Raw genomic sequence first — 14,014 nt, 5'->3', positions numbered from 1 at the left:
TAGAGTACAGAAAAAGGAGTAGAGAAGGGAGGCCCAGGCAGCATTTGCATGCTCTCCCCTGTTCCTGGACACCATGAAAGGTGGGTCACATTGCTCCACCATTCTTTCCCTTTCGTGGTCTACTGGAATTCCGGAAACCTTGAGCCAAATAAATCTCTCTTTCTTTAAATAGTTTTCCCTGGATATTTTTCACAGTGGTAAAAGTCTGACTAACACAAATGTTTAACTGGGGTTGTTCATTTGGAATGATAGTCATTAAGGGGTGGCTAGAAATGCCTGGTATCTAAAGAGTGATTTTGTAACACATGCAGTTGAAGTTTTGGAACACCTCAAGGTCATAGAAAAGAGAAATGTTTCAGACTTATGGAACCTAGGAAGCCTACCATGTCTAAGTCATTAGTGGAAGACTGACCTCCAGATTGGAATTCAGAAATAGTCTTTAGTTTCAAAGGGCTTTCAGTTCATTCCAACAGCACTTGAGAAGTCACAGCAGGATTTTAATCAAGGTAATGGATGATTTGTGTTTAAACATTAACTTGTCAGGTCTAGTGAGAATGAATAAAAGGAGTCAAGGAGAAGCAAGAGAACTAATTAAAGTAGCTTTTTACTAGTCCATGTGAAAGATAAGGGTGCTTAGACAACGTTGGTGACAGTTAACTTGAAAAGGAATCTGTTTTGTAGGGAATACTTGGTAAGTAGGGCAAGAGAAACTGGTAAGCATTTGTTGGAAGACTTGTTCTGATATATGTTTTATGCCTTGGTATAGAAACTTTACAGATGAAGATCATTAGTTCCACCTTGGACATGTTGATTTGAGATGCCTAGGAGATAATCCGAGGAGAGATTTACCAAATTGGGTCTACTTGTCTGAGACTAAGAGAAGTAGTCCTACTAATTGAGATGGCACATAGTTTAACAAATGATGAAAGTGATTAAGATGCTAGACTGAACCCACTGTGTTTTTTTAACAACCCCCAGTGTATCCACATCTCACATCCCATGAGATGGCAAAAAAGGTATATGCACATGAGTCTGTAGCCAGGGAAATGCTTATTTCTGTGAGTAGCTGCAAAAGTAAGAAGGGATCCTGTCAGTGAGTAGAACTTGGGAATTTCTGAAAGATATTAAGCACAAATAATAGTATAATTATGTAATAATTATAATGTAACATGATAATAGTATATTATACAGTAATAGTATAATAATAATAGAAAAAGCCTTGTGGAGCTATAGCCCAGAACACATGCAAGTCATTTATTAACACAAAAGCGTGAAGCCAAATACATTAGGGAAATTATTTGCCATATATGTTGTATGATAATTACATATTTTACTTTTAAAAGTTTGGGTTATTTCCTTGTTGATTTGTAGACATTTATATGTTGTTTTATTTGAAACATTTAGTGAAATATATTTAGAGCCTGTCTGTTGTTTCATGGCATCACTAAAAGTTTAGGCTTTTGAGCCACATAAACTTGCAAACGCCTATCATCCCAGATACTAAGATGACTTATAAGAGTACATTGCTTCCCTAGGTACTGTAGCAGGACCTTGTCTCAAATACAACAACAACAACAAATGAGGTTTTTAAGGGAGATTTATTAACACTAGAAGTCATTCTTGATGTGATGTTTTCAAGTTACACAGAGTTGATAATGCAGTGGTAACTGAGTTTCAGAAGGCAGAAGGCAGCTGTGAACTTCTGTGGAAGACAATTCCTGGCAGGCTGGATATGATGAGAGATTTTCAAATTTTCTATATCCCAGCCTATGGACCACATAATGTTACATCTTTGTACAATGTATTTCTACTACAATCATAGTAGGACTGACTTTTCTTTTACTTGGGACCACTCTGTGATTTTGATGTAAATTTCATCCCGCCTTAAAACACGAGACCAGCCATATAAACATTGCCAACTGGGAAAATGAAAGGTGTTCGCAGAAAGTTAGATGAAATAGCAGAACTACGGTGTTATTTCAGTGGAAACTAAGATGCTTTTGGTTTAATGACAGCTGAAATCCTTGCGGCAGTGCTCCAATTCTTGTCTGAGAAAATGAGGAGAGTTGATTTTAAAAACATGCCTGTCATTATTTCTGGAGAGCAAGGCAGCCACTGTGGTCGAATGACAACATATCCTTGATTGACCCCTAAAGACTTTGCTGGAAAGTGGCTTGGTGTTACTCCCAAGAAAACACTCCCGGTCGAGAGGGGGATGACGCAGGGCTGTCCGGGTTGGACTGTGTGGGATGTGGGGAATGATGGCTTAACTTGGCCTTGTCATACCCTGAGCTTAAGCTTAAATAAGTTGGATTTACTGGTTCTTTATTCCTTCTTGGGACTGTGCTCTTCCACTTTCCCACTCATTAGCACCTACGTTTGGTAAAGCGTCTGTCCAGTCAAGTAGCAAGGAGTTGCAACAGCCCTCTTTCCTCCCCACTTTTGCCTGTTAGATCATTTGGTGACGTTACAGAATGAAATGGTTGTCCAAACCATCCATTCCTCACTCCTGAGGATCATGAAGGGTCACTGTAAAAGGAAAGTCTCCTTGCCATGGTGCTGCCTGTCTTCTTGGTAGGACCTCACAGGTAGCAATTTGCATGTTCTCCTCTCCTCATCTGTGGGATCAATTCTGAGTAAAAACAAACAAGTAAATTAAAACAAAACAGACAGCTCTTCATGGAGAAAGCACCTGGACACCTCTAGTTAACCTCCAGGGCCACTTACTAGGTGTAATGCTGTTTAGGTCTATAAAGGTAAGTAAGGCTTCTCATCTTTTTGATGTCATTTGCTTAGCTATTTTAAAACACATTTGAACTCTCGAGTAATGTATCATTATAGAAGGAGACTCCTTTGAGTCAAGGAGTAGCTATCTGGGTGACTTGTTTAGGTTGTTACTGTTAGAGTAATGTATCATTATAGAAGGAGACTCCTTTGAGTCAAGGAGTAGCTATCTGGGTGACTTGTTTAGGTTGTTACTGTTACCAGTGTTAGTGCGGATAATAAGACAGAGGTGAAACAGAACACTTCCCAAACCAAGGCATTAGCCACAGTGCTGACTGGTTTGTGTAAGCTTAACACGAATCTAGGGTTATCTGGGAAGAGGACCTTCAATTGAAAAAAAAATGCCTCGCTTAGACTGGACTGTAGACAAGTTTTCTTGATTAATAATTGGTGTGGGAGGGACCAGTTTACTGAGGTATGCCACCCCTGGGCGGGCAGGTGGTACCGGATTCTATAAGAAAGCAGACTGAGTAAGCTATGAGGAGCAGGGCAGGAAGCAGCACTCCTCCATGGCCTCTGCTCCAGGCTCCTGTCTTGGTCCCTCCTAATAATATACTGTAACCTCTAACAAAAATAAGCACGCTTCTCCCCAAGTTGCTTTTGGTCTTTATCACAGCAGTAGAAACCTAACTAAGACAGCTGTCTAGGTAAATTCCTTGCCAAAATGATTTTGCAGTCTCATCCCTTGGCTAAGTAGGCTGTCCTGCTTACAGATTTACAAAAGACATTTAAAAGAGCCTGGTCGTCAGAGCTTTCTTCGATTATGATTTAACTAAATGTAAACAAGTAGTTGACCTTGACACAGTGTGAGCCAAACTCATATATTAGAATTTGTTCATTATTACTAAAAATTTTAGTTTTAAAAATTAGCTCCTGGGGCTGGAGAGATGACTCACAAGTTGAGAACATAGACTGCTCTTCCAGAGGTCCTGAGTTCCAGTCCCAGCAGCCACTTGATAGCTCACTATAGTGGGATCTGATGCCCTCTTCTGGCATAAAGGCATACATACAGATGGAACACTCACATACATAAAAATTATCTCCTGGGTAATTTTCTTACACCTGGGTAAATTAAGCTCCCTACACTGAAATATTAGCTTCAATTTTTTTTCAGGCAATGCATACATACCGAAGTACCCTGGTGTAAAGTGTTAGTATTATTTGAAGAACCTCTTACAAGTAATACTTTGAGTTAACAGTGGCATTTCTACTTTCCTTTATCTGGGGCTTGCTTGACCTTTGCATGTCATTAACTTTGGTAGTAAAACCAGTTTCTACTTCTTCCGACTTTTGTATATTAACATTTAAATCCATTATGAGTTATATTTTCAGTGTTTAAAAACTAGTTAACATGAGTCATATTATATTAAAACGTGACCATAAAAGGAAAAATTAAACTACGTCTGAATCTAAAATCTTCTATGGGCCACCAGACGATTTCTTGTAGGTGTGTAAATTGGTGCAACCCCTCAGAGAGCCAATGTTGAAGCTGCAGGTGGACACTTCAACTCTGCAGTCCTGTGCCTAGAAGTGTATAGCCTAGAAAATCCCCTCGTGTTGGTGCAAGGAGTCAGGCACAAGACGTTTCTTGAAGCACTATTTATAGTAGTAAAAATGTACAGACATGTGTCCTTTGTCTGGAAAATGGAAAGATAAACTACTATAATATACTGACACTGACAGTGTTGTCTGCAGTGAAATGACCCAGTATCTCCTGGGAGATACTACAGAGTGGGGGGGGGGGGCGGAGAGGAAGAGAGTGAGTTGTGGAGTGTGTTTGGGAGCATACAGCTGAAACGTAATGAACAGCCCTGCCATTTCTGCATTTCTGGGTAGACATGTATCAAGACAGGAGCTCAAGCCTGTAGCTCCTTGGAATGCAGCTGGAGGGGGAGAAGCAGGGATCGGGGACAGGCACACCAGGAGGGTGTTCACAGTCTCTCTTCCACTGTCTTGTACTCTAGCACATTTGCTAAATATTTCATACTACCAAAAATATGCAGAAAAATTGGGTCAAATTCTAAACATGCCCTAACTTGAGAACTTTGACTTTCAGTTAGTTTTTTAATTTGTCATATATTTGTGTCTAAATGTGTGAGAGTTAAGAGGATTTTTTAAATATAGAATCAAAATAATTTTCAGTTTCCAATGAAAATGAAAAAATGTATTATCATAGGTTGTGTTTGTTTTCATAATGCTAATATAGATGTTTTTCTTTGAGACCTAATCTTGTACAGAATTCCATAGTCTTTAGTGCTTGCTTTGATAGTGTCCTGAGAAAGAGTTCACAGAAACCATCTTCAGTGAATTTTGTGGTTAAATATTTCTTTTACACCTTGGTAACTGTAGAGCTCTCTCCATTTACAGGGCCGCTGAGGACTTCTTTGGGATGGCATCTGTATCTGACTGCGTAGCCTGTACCATTAGTGTTGCAGCACTAACCCTTTCTCTTACTCTGAAATGATCTGAACTAGAAATGTTCGGGTTGAGCAGGAAAACTTTAAAAAGAAAAACAACCCAGCTTAGGCCACACTCCTCAGATTTTATTTTGCTTGGTCTGGGTTTGGTCTCCCATGGCAACAGGTGTTGTGACTCTAGTACCCAGGCCCTGTGGGACCCCATAGGCTGTTGGTACTTCCTTGGAATTGGTTATTTCAAGCCTATGGATAGGGAATTTGGGGGAAGAGCCTTGTAGCCTGTCCAGTCCACTCAGGTTTTCATCTAGGATGTGCTGTAACCCCACCCCTGTGTGCCTCTTGGAGGTCTTGTTAAAATCCAAACCCCGGTTCAGTGCATCTGGGGTGTGCAGCGAGATTCTGTGTTTTCAGAAAGCACCCAGATTATAACAAGACAGCCACCTCAAAACCTCCCAGACTCCATTGAGTGCTACTGAGTCAGAATAGGATTTTTCATAAGACTGCTAGTATCTTGACTGCACATTACAGGGACAGTAACAGCAGGATAATCAGGAATTCCCATCAGGTAACCCAAGCATCGGAGGAAGCAAACAACATTCTATGAACCATTACAGGGAGTAAGCAGGATAATAACTGAAGACACACCTTTAATGTCTCATCTTTCAAATGGAAGGAGGGAGAGAGAAATGGGAAGGATTTGGTGAGGAGTATTACGTTCAACTTAAGGAAGACGCACTGGTGCCCTGGTGCAGAGGGAGACCACAGACAGCAGATGCGTACTTCATGATTGGTAGAGAAGTAGGGGCTTCTGACTGCTTTTTCCATAAAGAAATGGTATTTGAAGAGATAGATACAGCAAACCTGATTAAAAAATGTATAGAATATGCATATGTCAGGCGTCATCTAGAACCTCGTTAATATGTACGTTTTATTTATTGGCAAGTAAATTTTCAAGATATAAAATTGATATAAAGAAAAGTTCAGTGGCGACCATAACAGGAATAGTTTGACTATGACAGGAGGACTGAATGAGAAATGTACCTGATAGAGACACACATTTACAGATCTTTAAAGAAGGTCAAAACTAGACTGTTTTTGAAGGGAGAGTTGGAAGAGGGAGATGTTGGAGGCTAAGGAAGGAGGAAGCAGCGTGTGTGAGGAGACACATACACAGGAGGAATGGCCTAAGCAAGGAAATGGAAGAGGGACTTGAGAAGCTCACTGGCCTCGCACATGCTAGGTAAATGTTCTACTATCCATAGCCATTTACACACACACACACACACACACACACACACACACGCACGCACGCACGCACGCACGCACACACGCACGCACGCACTCGAGATACATTTATGAAATGCCATTCAGACAAACATATTTTAAAAATCCTCCTATCCTTTAGTCTTACATTTTGACCCTTAAAAGTTCTCATTCCTTTATGTTTGTTTTACAAATGAGTTCAGCTCTTTGGCTGTAGAAATCTACCTTTGCAATCAGAACTGTTTCCCATCAGGATGTTGACTGCCATAGGGGTGTGTGGGGGGAGAGAAGGGGGCATGGTGTGAGTATGCATGTGTATGTCTGCAGGTTCTTCAACCATTGTGTTTTCATCACTCTTTAAGACGAACGGCATGAGTTTAGTATGTCATAAAGTCTTCCCGTCTCATACCCCACTTTAGTAAGTTATGATGGGCATGTTCCTTTTAAAGAGCCTTATTTGCTAAGACCTTGATGTCCTGAAGATGTTTTGTCTCATTTACATGTGGTCTCCTCTGATTTTGAGCTTTGCTGATTTTCCTCCACCGAAGACTGCAGGCCTTTGGATTAGTTCATATGCTTTGTTTACATGCTTCTAAGTGTGATTTGTCCCAAAGCTGAGGTAGTGACTTAAACGACTAATGCCACTTTATTCTTGTCTCCTTGTCATAGCAGTGCTTTATGTCCAGTACATGGCAGCAATACTAGTTAAACTTTTAGGAAAGTAATTCTTTCTTTACTGAATCTGCCATCTACCCAATAACCTGAGGTCATAAAATGTCTTCTAAAGATGCTTTCTAACATCATTTCCTTATGGTGAGTTTCACTTAAAATCAGCAATTGAAAACCTTGGGAGCAGAGGAAGCCCTGAGTGTGTGATGTGCTGAGTGGATGTGTGCTGTGGACTTGAGCCAGCCATGTCAAGGACCCAGAGAAAATATAAAAACCATCCCTTGGAGTGAAGCATGTGTTGATAGTGTGTGCAGAAAAAGTCCACCATAGTTTACAGATGTTTACAGATGGAAGACTGCTATGTAGCAACGTATTTGCCTGTGAACTTGTAACAGTGGCCTCGCCTTTTGGGCGTGGTTACAGGTGTGGACATGACCCGTTAAGGGGAGGATCGGAGATGGGGTGGGGCTGAGGTCGCAGAGAGCATGGGGAGGCAGGGTCTGTATCTTTGGAGCAGCAATGCCGTGACAATCACTGTTTTCTGTGTAAGTTCTTCCCCCAATAAAACACCATTTGTCATTTATACTGAGTCTGGTGAATCCATAATTTCTATGCTTTCAACTGCTCCACTACGGAGTCTGCCCCTACCACGATTAGACAAACCTGTCCCCTTGATCCAGCTGTATACCATAAGCCCCGCCTCCCTGTTTGTATGGAATAGCCACCCCTCGCTCAGCTGTATGTAGTAGTCTCACCTCGGTTCAACTCAATATAATAAACATGCTAAACTTCTGGAATGCCAAGACTTCATCACAGAACCCAGGCCACCTAGTCCCAACTTTCCTGTTTCTCTGTGTCAGTCCCTCTGTCTTTGCTTCATTCCCTCATTGCCCCCTAGTCAGACCAAGTCTCCGGAGGCTGAATAGGAATCATAGAAAGGTTATTTTAGATGGGTGTGATCTTAAGTTGCTTTAAGATTACTCTAAAATGTTCAATTAGGTATTTATATAGATATAATTTTGTCTTAGTTACTGGCATACCATGGAGAATCTTGAACACAATTTTTAAATTAGGCAGAAAACTGTCTGCAATGTAATATATTCATGGGGAGGTAGTTGGGAGGCTGTTGGTATAGTGGTATACATGCCTCGAGTGTGGAATGTCGTGGATTCAATTCCCTGAACTATAAGATTATAAATTTGTACTAGTTAATTAATACCGAGAAAAGAGAGAAAATGTATAAATATTAAAAGGACCACTTCTGAACTGGACATGTAAAATGGTATATTTTGAATTTATGATATCTGGCACATTCAGAAACGTCAATCATAACTTTGTATGTGGAGGGCTGTTAACCACGGTCCTTAAAAAGCTGCACCGGTAATTATCCATTCCATTTTACATCCAAAGGGAGGCATCATCAGTAGCAGAGTGATAGCACACATTAAATCTATGGTCCTCTAGAAAAGAACCCTGTGTCTGCAAAATGACACAGTGCATGAGAGCTGGACACGCTGAGTTACTGTGAGTTCACCAGTAGCATGCGACACTACCAAATCCATCTTTTGTGGACAGTTGCATTGCAGTATCTTTCTGGTAGTCTAAGAGAGGAATCCAAAGGAGCTAAAAATGGATCAAGCCCAGAAGACTGTGAATTTATGAAAGTTTTCTTTCCCTCTCAATTATTCTCATTGTTTGATACTGTTTGTTAGCAAGAACGTTCATTTGCTAGGAGTTGTAGAGAATTACCTCTTTCAGTCCTCGGGAAGGAGAGAGTGTGTTGCCTGATTTTAGGAAACACCTTTGCTTGGAGGTGAGCGTGCTGCTTGTTCGATGTTGTTGGACACTGTTGACTGGGATGAGATATATTTTGCAATAACCAAGAGCAGATATCTGTGTTGTTTGTTGTACAGTTTTAGCATTGTATGCTTTCAAATGTGTAATTGAAAGAGAAGTCTTCCTAATGTGTCTACATCTTTTGTTTCCTTATTTATTTGGAATAAATGGGCACAGAAGGTATGAGTTCAGTTAGGTTTTGTTGGGGGCAGAGACTTTGAGGCATGATGTGCAAAGGAGTGCTTTTAAATCTCAGAGGTGTGATTATGTCATAACAGCCATGGCCTCCGGGCTGCCTTTATTACTTTTATTAAAACAAATCTGTATGGGGGTGCTGTGTATATTTTGGTGATGAAGGAAATGAGGTGGTTAATTTATGATGTGAACAGCACTTTCAACTAACCGCAGCGTGATTCACTGAGAGTGCAGGGGAACAGCCCAGCTCTGACGCTTGATTTGTGGACCTTAACTTTCAACACCAGAGTGTGAAGCTTATCTACAAAACAATTCTTTCTTTTTCCCTGTAATGTTTTTGTCTCATTTTAAACCTGAAATTTTCCTTTGTTTTATTGTGAGCTCTTACTGAATCTAAGCCAAACAGTCCTTGCCAGTGACCTCCAGGGGAAGGTGGGGCTGAGAATCTATGTGTGGGGCCATTAGGGAAGTAGGTAGCCTATCTCAACAGTTTCCAAACCCCTGTGTGTACCTTAAAAAAGAGGCCTTGATGGAATAAATTGACACCTCTATGCTTGAGTAAATGAAGATGACTGTGTAGTAGCAGACAGGAGTTGGGGGAAAGTCAGGCGTCGGAGGTCTTCCTCTTCCTACTGTACGTCTGCACACAACCACAGTGGGAAAGTCTCCTGCAGGAGCCCCTGACAAGTGTGTATTTGTGACTGGAGGGGAGTTGTGAGAGGAGCTGAGAGCCTTCCACCACACAGAGGTGTGTGTGCTACAGAGTGAGGTCGGAAGGGGGCCTGAGCATCTAACAAGCTCAGAGTGCTTATAAAGCTCCTGTTGTATACTCATAAACAGCCATTGAATGGCTGAGGAAGGTTGTTTTCACTGGAGCCAAGCCACATCCAGCATAATGTAGCGATGTGAGTCTGCCTGGAAGGTGAGTGAAAGTAGGTCATCCTTCCTGGGCATTTTCTGAAAGACTCATTCATCTTCCAGATTTTCCCAGTACACAAAATAAAATAATAAAATAAAATTAGAAATCAGTCAGGCATTGTATTGACAAGAAAACGAAGCCATTTAATATTTGAGACATCACCAGTTTCCACCAAGTAAGAATAACAATGCCCTTTCTAGTTTGTCTTGTCTTTGGGAGCCAGCAGACCACATTTCTCCTCAGAGTCCTAAATTCACTCCAGAAATGATCACCCCATAACATACCTTCCGGGAAGAGTTGGCAAGGGCAGGAGAAACGTCATTCGTGGCGTCTGAGAATGCAGAGGGCAGTGTGGGCTGCAGCGTCTCTAAGTGTGGCTAGGAAGGGTGCTGGCACCTGAGCAGATGCTGCTCAGTCGTCACAGCCAAGCTGTCCCCATGATTGTGTGTGCCCAGACATGGCAGGCTGCTGCAGCTTCCTCTTCAGCAGTGACCATCAGGAAAGCCCCACCCGAGGCAGAAACTTAATCTTAAAAGAAGTTGGGCAGTAGGCAAGCGTTATTTTGGCCACACTAATTGCATCTCTCCATCTCCCGTGTCTTCTCACTAGTAGACAAAACCATTTTGGAAGAAGACACTGTTGGGCAATATGTGACCTAGTAAAAGTGGACTTCTCCATAATTTTTTTCTTTTTGCTACATTTTAGAAGATTGAAATTTAACAGGTATTCTTGGGAGTTGTTTTTAATTCTGGAAGTCTGTCTTCTCTAGGTACCCACCACAGCTCAGTGCAGAGCATCTCTTTTCTGATGCCTGGATCCTGGATAAGGCTGGATTCCTAGTGCACCTTCAGTTCTTCTCTGTACGCTGCCAGGCCTGCTTGCCTAACTAACGCACTTCTTCTTTCTGATAGGCTACAAGTAGCTTCCTGGTTACTTCAATCGCCCCACTCCCCAGTTTGAAATACAGTCAGGCTTTAAAAAAAAAAAGTGATCCAGCCATCATTTATAACTTGAAATTTACAAAGATGTGCGTTAACAAATTTAGGCAGCTTTTTAATATATAAATTTGTGGATGTGTTAATGAAAGTTAGCAACATGAGCTGCTCCCAGGCCTTGTGATGGCAGTAGAATACAGACCATGTCCTACCGAGTCTACTCTGTGAGCATGGCCTAAATAATTGTCACCCTGCAAATTGAGAGTGAGACAGGAGGGGGGAAAATTGTGGGAAATGTTATATTTATCACTCTGTTTGTAAAAGGAAATTTGAATTCTAAATTAAAATTCTTGGTTAATCATTGTATATGTTCACTGACCTATGCCCATCTTTGCAATTGAATAGCTGTAATTCAGGGTGTGTTTAATCAAAATTTCCCTGAGAGCTAAAATTCTTACACAGACAGAGCCTGTCTTAAACTGAAATTACATAAACATCCTCATGGCACCGTCCTCATTTTTTAGCGTGGTTCAGTGAAGAGAACACAGCCTAGGGCATCATGGCTTTACCTTGCCATGTCTCCTTGGGGAAATAATTCCACTTCTTCATGCTTTGTTGGAAAATAAGGATACCTATATGTTTCCTAGAAGAACTAGAAAGACAAAGAACAAGTGGGCATGAAAATGCCTGAAGGTTGGGCTATGAAAGTGTGCTTTTGTTTCTTAGGAGACATTAAGTAAATTCCATGGACTTTAGAAATCTTTGGCCCTTTTGTTGTTGTTTTTAGAATCCATTTTATTACAAATTATTTATTCATGTGATAAGCTTATCAAGTACTCATAGAATCATTGAATGTCAAGGTCACTCAGTTTATACTGACACACAGAAACATGTCCATTCCTGTCTGCCCAGAGGGAGGAGGACAGAAGAGGCTGTAGGAGAAACTTCCAGAACAAAGGACCAGAGCAGCAGCTTTGCAGTGGTCATAATGAGGGAGCGAGGCCTGAGCTGCCGCTCACCAATAGAAGTGACAGAATGTCTTGCCCAGGGAGAGATAGACAGGCGTTGGGAGTTGAATTGGAGCTCGCACGTGAGGCTTCTGTTAGTGATTAACTAGAGGCTTTTATCCAAGTCTGTAGTGCTTTACTTGTTATCCGTGTACATCTGAGTCTTCTGTTGTGGTTCATATCCAGTGTTTAAGTTGACTCACTATTCTGGAGGTGGGAGCAGAAGAGAGTAGAATGCTTAAAAACAAATACAGCCGCTACAACAGAAACAAACTCCCTAGTTTGTCGGGACCCACGATCTGGTAATGCGTTGTCAATAAGAAGCAGCTGTTTGTTTGTTGACAGCCTGCCTTCCCTCTCCCTTAATCAAGCTGTTTCTAATCATGTAATTACTAGCTCTTTAGTGTTTGGGGCTTGTTGTAGATTTATAGTTGGTTACATAATGTTTGCCAGACGTCATCGTTTAGATAAGAAATTAGCAATTCTTCTATAGTCGTTCTACTGAAATATGAATGTGGGTTGTAATGAAAGAGAGCTGCCTGAAGAAACTTCTGAGTGCATTTTAAGCGGAAGGGAGTGCAGAGGGACTTTTTATGCATGTTTTCTGAGAATAGTGCTAGTGGGGGTCTTGAAGTAACACTTACCTTCTGGAGGACCCATCACCCATCTGAAAAGGTTGTTTTAGTCTGCAGACATGTAGGGAAGGTTTGTTCTCGTCCAGAAGGCCATCCTTGCTTGTCCGCTGCCTGTCTGACATCTCCTAGAATACTGTTCTGACGGTGAAGCCAGGGGTGGAAGGAAATGAAGTTAAATCAAAGTTCTTTGCATGGGCAATGATGGTTCAGCCTCCAGGGTGGCTTTACCAGCTGAAAGGAACATGAATGTGCCTCTTACTGTAGAGACGTTTCCAGGCCCTTTTATAAACAGACTCTTGGCTCTGCACTGCTGAGAGAGAGCACATTTCAAATGAGGAAACTGTGCTCTAGGAGAAGCCAGAAAGGTGAGCTGCTGCTGCTGCTCCGCTCAATCTTACGAAGAATACAACCTAATGTTTCTAATCCTGTTTCAGTCACATCCTAGACGAGACGTCGCTCTAGGAGAGGAGGGGGCTTTAGGAAAGCCCCTTCCAACTGCAGTGTGGTCTCCTTGTACCTTTCAAGAGTGTCTTCTGTTGCTCTGCTTGTTGGCTTGATACATTTGAAATGGAGTTTAAGATACCTGCGGTAGTGTTCTCCCTCTGGTATAAAGGTATTATATAAATTATTATTCTCTGTATGAAGGCATATTTTAAAAGCTACAGTGGATAGTAATTCTCTTTATGAGACACTAAGAAAAGGAATGTGTTAGTTTAAAATGTGTGAAAAGACAAATTGTGGAATACATATTTTATAGTACATATTTTCATTCTGCTCATAATGTGTCTTTCATCTAAAGTTCAGTCTCTTTTCTAAAATGTAAGTCATAAAAATATTTTACTTTAAAAGTATTTGTCAAAAGTCTTCCTCTTGCCTAGCCAAATGAACCCAGCTATTAACGGGAATTAGACCATAAGTGATGTCATCAGGTTCCTGATAACAGTTAGTACTTGGGGGTCATTACCAGAATGTGATTTTTGTGAGCTTTATGACACCAAGAAAATAACATTTTTAGCTGCTTTTAAACTGTTCAATTACAGTTACCATCATGATTTAGTCCTTACTTAAAACACTAGCTGTATACCACTAGGTTGGAATCCAAAACCAAGAGATTAATCCTGCCCTGATTGCAGCTGTAGGAGGTGATGTAGGCTTTCTCCGGCATGCAGCTGTGCCCGTGGTGGGGTTCCCTTAGCCCCGACCTGTTGCTTTAGTGGAGCTCAGGTGCACAGTTCGCACAAATGAGCCACAGATGATCCATTCAAAGGCGCTTTACTGCTTGGATTATCAGGTAATTCTGAGAACTTCATCCCCAAATCATTTAATGCTGTATTACATTTCAGCTGCTCCAAGT

The 14,014-nt window shown here is 41.3% G+C and overlaps 1 protein-coding gene and 1 long non-coding RNA gene across 3 annotated transcripts in view; one reads left to right on the top strand and one right to left on the bottom strand.

Moving 5' to 3' along the window:
- The window catches only part of Srbd1 (S1 RNA binding domain 1), a 163,317-nt gene that overhangs the window by 98,667 nt on the left and 50,636 nt on the right, over positions 1-14,014 (top strand). The gene's annotated exons all lie outside the window — the stretch shown is intronic.
- Positions 10,201-12,990, bottom strand: LOC121136735. Its single transcript, XR_005873831.1, has 2 exons — positions 12,670-12,990; positions 10,201-12,232 (listed from the first exon to the last, which is right to left on the bottom strand). It is a non-coding gene; the product is annotated as an uncharacterized LOC121136735 (long non-coding RNA).

This window comes from Mesocricetus auratus, unplaced genomic scaffold (genome assembly GCF_017639785.1).
Source record: "Mesocricetus auratus isolate SY011 unplaced genomic scaffold, BCM_Maur_2.0 Super-Scaffold_100676, whole genome shotgun sequence".
Lineage (NCBI taxonomy): Eukaryota > Metazoa > Chordata > Mammalia > Rodentia > Cricetidae > Mesocricetus > Mesocricetus auratus.
Note: the sequence above shows the minus strand (reverse complement) of the source record. Positions and strands in the feature narration are given on the sequence as shown.